The 6,000-nt window shown below is 38.5% G+C and overlaps 1 pseudogene; it reads right to left on the minus strand.

Annotated features, from left to right (window-relative positions):
* LOC134205479 (cystathionine gamma-lyase-like) overlaps positions 1-5,789 on the minus strand; it is a 203,593-nt pseudogene extending 197,804 nt beyond the window's left edge.
* Between the last annotated feature and the right edge of the window lie 211 nt (positions 5,790-6,000).

Below are 6,000 nucleotides of genomic sequence, written 5' to 3' on the forward strand. Positions count from 1 at the left end.
GTCCCGGCAAAATTTCAGGCAATTCGGTGGCCATTTAGGGGTGGCGCGAAGTCTATTTATGTTTATATGGAAATTTGTATCGGGAAAACTTATAATGTATTCATATCCTCTACAACTCTTAAATCGTGATGAATTCGAATAAACAACCTCCATTTTTTAAATCTGTTTGAGCTCAACCGGTGGGTAACTCATTAATTTCGATTTATATTTCCACTGCTACGATGAGGCTAATTACACCATTTTAGCCATTTATTTCATCTTCACACTGTCAATAGAACCGTTCAATCCACTCATAACTAATGTGTTATCCGGAGGTCTCATTTATATAGATTCCAAGAAAGGAGGTTGGGGATGTTTATTTGAATTCATCACGAATTGACAGTTGTGGGGAGACTTGAATAAATTTTAAGTTTTTCCTATACAAATTTCCATATAAACATAAATTGACTTCGCGCCACCCCTAAATGGCCACCGAATTGCCTGAAATTTTGCCAGGATTCCTATATTATCAAAATGATGCTAATAGACATATGGGAGTTGGAATTTTTGAACATTTTTGAACACTGTACATCAGCCAATAATTTACAACTACGAGCTCAATGGAATTGTGATGCAACGTGTGAACTGTATAAAGGATCTTGGTTTTATTCTAGATACGCAGCTAACATTCAAGCATCATGTCTCTTACGTGATTGAGAAGGCTTCTAGAACATTAGGATTCATCTTTCGCGTCGCCAAGGGTTTCACCGATGTTTATTGCTTGAAATAACTGTACTGTTCGCTGATTCGATCTACGCTGGAATATTGTTCCGCTGTATGGCATCCTAATTACCAGAACGGATCAGTAAGAATTGAATCTGTTCAACGCCGCTTCATTCGTTTTGCTCTTCGGTTGCTTCCATGGCGAAACCCATTCCGGTTACCAAGTTACAGCAGCCGTTGTCAATTAATTAATCTTGAAAGCCTACAATTGCGGAGGCACATTGCACGGGCCATGGTCGTTGCTGATACGCTTCAAGGCAGAATCGACTGCCCTGAAATTCTGGAATCAGTAAACTTGAACGTTCGACCTAGGGCACTGCGAAATAACGGAATGCTGAGGATACCTTTTCGAAGAACGAATTACGGACAACGTGGAGCGATGGTGGGTCTACAGCGGGCATTCAACGAGGTTGTCCCATGTTTTGATTTTAATCTATCCCGACAGACGATTCGTCATAATTTTACAAGGGCTTATTCTGCCATGTTTCATAATTAACGATGATTTTATTATAATTACTTTTATTAGTATTAATTAGGATAAGCATCATTAGGACCTAAGTTGTCTGTTGATGAATCAAACAATAAAGATAAAGATAAAGTGCACGCCGCAGCCACGCAGGCGCACGCATTGAAAATACACCGGCGTATAATACACGCCGGTGTATTTGATCGAAGTTACATTTGGAAAACTCAATATCCATCTATTAGTGTTACCTATTGAATAACATTTTTTAAATTGTAAAAACTTGTAAAAACAAAAAAGCAGAGTTTTTGCTTACTGTGTAGGGCAACTCTGGTCCGAGATTGATTCTCCCCGTTTCAGTTTCTTGTCAATTTCAAACTTATGCCCCTTTCGACATTTTGTTTCGTTCGACGTTTTGTCCTTTTGTCCTTTCGACCTTTTGTCCTTTCGACCTTTTGTCCCGTTCGACGTTTTGTCCTTTCGACCTTTTGTCCCTTTCGACCTTTTGTCGCTTTCGACCATTTGTCCCTTCGTCCTTTTGTCTTTCGACGTTTTGTCTTTCGACCTTTTGTCCTTTCGACCTTTTGTCTTTCGACTTTTTGTCCCTAACCCCTTTGTCTCAACTAAGCTATTCGACAAACTGCAAGATTTTTTGCATCAACAGCTGGATTTATCACTGTCCAATTAGTACCGGCAATATCGTGATTCTAGCATAAATAGCTATGTACCCATTTGAAAATAAAATGCGAGAAAACCACTCACTTGACAGTATCAAACAGAGTACATTCATGTCGATACTGTTTTGCCAAATGCCATACATTATCATCCGCCCTAAAGTCTACTTTTTCTTATCTGTCGCCCGCCGACACTCTTCACCGAATCAAACAATGCTGGGTCATTTGCCTATGAGTATCAATCCTCGTGTTATGCTCCCATTCATCCCTATAGATTGATGACCAGAGGTTATCGTTCAAGTTCATTTCACTTATCCCCCGATTGTGAGAAAAAGTTCAACGCTTAAAAACGCAAGTTGATAACCGCCCTCATCAACCTATACAGACTGGGTCTGGGTCAAATGGACCGACAGTGAAGAAGTGAGCGGGGTCAACGATCTTCGAATGAGTCGTTTAAAATAGAGAGCACTACTACAGAACAACAGCGCAACGCGTGGATGATTTGCAGAAATTGAAACGATCTGCCAGTGTGGTAAACACTTGAATCATCGTGAACGAACATGAAAACAGGCCTTTTTTGGCAATAAACATTGCCTATTTTCCTCCTAAAACTATTGCATAAGTCAAAATTAGCCTAGTTCCAATTCGTCCACGAGTTGTTATTAGCTTTGTGAGCAATTTTCTTAAGTTTGAGGAGTTTTTTGTTAGATTTCGGCGCAGTAATAGGAAATGTCACAAAATATTGATATTGATATTTTGCCGATAACTTTTTTCAAAAGTTAATTATCAGCAACAAATTTGGTGATATATTTGCTGTGAACTTTTCGAACTGCGATTATTTGCATACTCAAGTCAACTATGTGATTATTGAAGCTTTCATATGTAAAATATGCAACGGGATATGATCCATCAAATTGACGAAACAAAATTCACAAAATAAAGAAGAGTTTTGTAAAAACAAATTTTAGATTTTTTATCACCGAACTATAGTTCGATTATATCAAAAATACATTATAGAAACAAATTTGAATCAATTATAATTAAATCTTGTATTAATAAGCTCTTTCTATTGGATTTGAAAAACCAGTAGTACGACGAGAAATAGATCTCCACCCTACCAACGTTGCGTGACTTGCAGTAAGTAAAAGAAATATCTAATTATCAATGAAGTATGGGATTTATTATTAATCTGGGTCAAGTGATATGCTGCTAAGCCAATATGCTTCTTCATGACGTCATGCGCAAATAGAAAATTTGTCATCGAACTGACTAAAGCATCGGCAAAATAGTACAACCGTTTTTTTTGGGGAATTTCTCCGTCTTCAAACAGATTATGAGTAGACACTGATAAAGAACGGTTTATTTCAGTCGTTATCGGACCCATTCATATTATCGGATTTGCGAAGGCGCAACTTGCGCCACGCAAGCACGTAAATTTGCTTTTGTCGTACACAAAGGAGCAGGTACGAGCTAATATGAGATAATTCCAAAACAGAAGGTCTGGGTCATGGAGGACACAGTGTTATACATTTGAACTGAAATATGCTTGCGCTAGTCTCGCAGTTGATAACTGTGGAAGCGCTTAATTATTCAAAAGCTCCAGGAAGCGATCCCAATGATGAAGATTGAATTGTTGCTGTTGCGATCACAATTTCCGCTATTAAGAATATCGGTAACTGTTTGGAAACAATATGAAAAAAATAAATACGACGTCTCAGATTTACATGGCTGATCAGCCCCTCCATTCTCGTTCAAGCCCTTTATTATTCAGAATTTTACTGAAACTAGAATATTTTGGGAAATGTGGCTGAGTAATAAACGATTGCTCTCCAAATAGATCTTCTCCCTAAATGCAATCAGTGGTGGAACACTATGGTCCTTTTTTTTTTGCTTCAGACGAGATAAGCACCGTCATCGTTAAATGTTTTTTTTTACACACACACAACTGAAGTCTATCTTAGATACCATAATCGGAAAAGGCTCGGTATAACCAAGTTGGAGGTGACAGATTTTTTCCCAATCGGATCGAGGGGAAGTTTCTGGTTGGGAATTTTATCGACTTCACTGATCATAGAGAATCAGCTTGACACACTATATAAAAAATCTTGCATTGATTGATATCGAAAGCTTTCAATTGATATCTTTGGAAGTGCATCTAGTGCACTAGATTGAGAATGACTATGAGCTAATGGCCATAAGTAATAGGCTTGCCGAAGAAGTCGACCTAATAATTAACCTTCAATTGATATGACGACTCATTATCATATTGTTTATCGCTTGCAATTCTAATAATCCACGTATGTATAAATGTATGAAGTAAACTCGTGCCAGATATGATTTCAAGCTCTCCAAATATAAAATCACTATTACAGTGATTTGGCGGAATTAATGAATTCAAGTTGTTGATTGATACGACTATTCGTACCCGTTTAAATATTTCTTGACTATGTTTTTTATTGTCTTGACTGTGTCTTTTGATTTGGATGTTCTAAAAGGCACAGACGTAAATTTTTGATGAGATGCCAGAATGGGCTTGTGAAATCCTTGATTTCTATGAAAGACAAAAGTATGGAGATGACTGCTTCATGTCCCGCCCAACTAGGCAGATGAGCTGATGTAGTACTTACTTGCAAGTGGCTACCGACTCAACAACATAAGTATCACGAAGATTGAGATTGGTTTGTTTGGCAACGCGGGGAAGTTCTGCAATGCCTGTGATCAATGTGATCTTACTTCCTAACACACTAACTATTGCTACGGAGGTAGTTCTTATGTTCTGCAAAGTTTGAATGATCTATTGAAAACTATTTTTTCATAAAATATTTCTGCAAAATAATATATAGTCTGCATGATTTACAACAAAGTTCTGCGGAAATTTGCAGACATATGAACGTCGGACTGACAAACAGCTTATATGAGGAAAACATCCGATCTACCATATCACAGCTATAGCTGAGAGGGCAATATGAACGAGGTAGCTCATGATTCGCTAGTCATTGTATACACCGTCTTTACTCCTACAACTATCTAAGGCTGCAACCTCTCAAAGAAGAGAATGGGGTTTACTTTAAATCAAGTGATATGAGGCAAACCCGATTCCCATGACATCATTCGTGAATGTAAAATTTTCCACTCAGCTGACGAAATTGTATGCTTTCGTCAGTCAACACAACTGATTAAACTTTTGCATTCTTGTCAAATTTGAACCAATCCAGACACCGAAAGTCGGGTGTAAATGCTTATCAAATTAATTTTGCTATCGCACTCATTCACTACATCATCACTGTTATCATTTTCGGCACATGCCCATGAACGTAAATTGTTGTTTTTATATATAAGGAGTTTGTTGTACAACAACCCTTGTCTAAATCCAGCACTTATCTTTATTTCGTTTATCATTTATCGTTTGTTATTTTAGAAGCTCTGCACGTGAATTCATTCTTCAATAGTGTGAAACGAGCATTAACCACTTGAATGTACAATCGCTTGTGCGAAAATATCGCCGAAATACCGTCACAGACTTTCACTATCGTATTACAGAAGCCCCACTCACCTTTCGATTCCATTGGTGATTTTTTCGCTCGACATGGTGATGTTCGCTGATGTGCCACTAAAAAGTCCTTTTCTCTGTATATGGATCAATATTTTCTCAGGAGGATACACGTGGAGTAAGTGCCGAAGTAGCGAATACGTCTACTCCCTGCGCGGTAAATGCGGCGACTGGCTATAGAGCCGAACCGGTAATCGATTCTTATATTCGTTTCCACGTTAGTATATTTAATTCAACCATGAGACAGTTTGAGTATTATTCCGAGAGCCACAACAACTCAGACGAACAAAAACGAAGTCTATAATCATTCACTTGCTGTTCAGTACGCCGGCTCGACCGGCAGCGTGGCGTGCGAACTGTGGTGGATGCGAAATTTTGCAAAAATCTAAATACACGGCTGCTGGTAGCCAACGACGCCGCGGCTACAGACGGCACGTTGAGGCTGGTTTAGAGAGAACGAGCAGCCGATAAATGCGTAAATATTTTGGCGCGCCGTTGTGGAACACATGGTTGAAATATGGCTTCAACGATACGTGTAAATGATTAGTATT

The sequence above is a fragment of the Armigeres subalbatus genome, chromosome 1 (assembly GCF_024139115.2).
Source record: "Armigeres subalbatus isolate Guangzhou_Male chromosome 1, GZ_Asu_2, whole genome shotgun sequence".
Lineage (NCBI taxonomy): Eukaryota > Metazoa > Arthropoda > Insecta > Diptera > Culicidae > Armigeres > Armigeres subalbatus.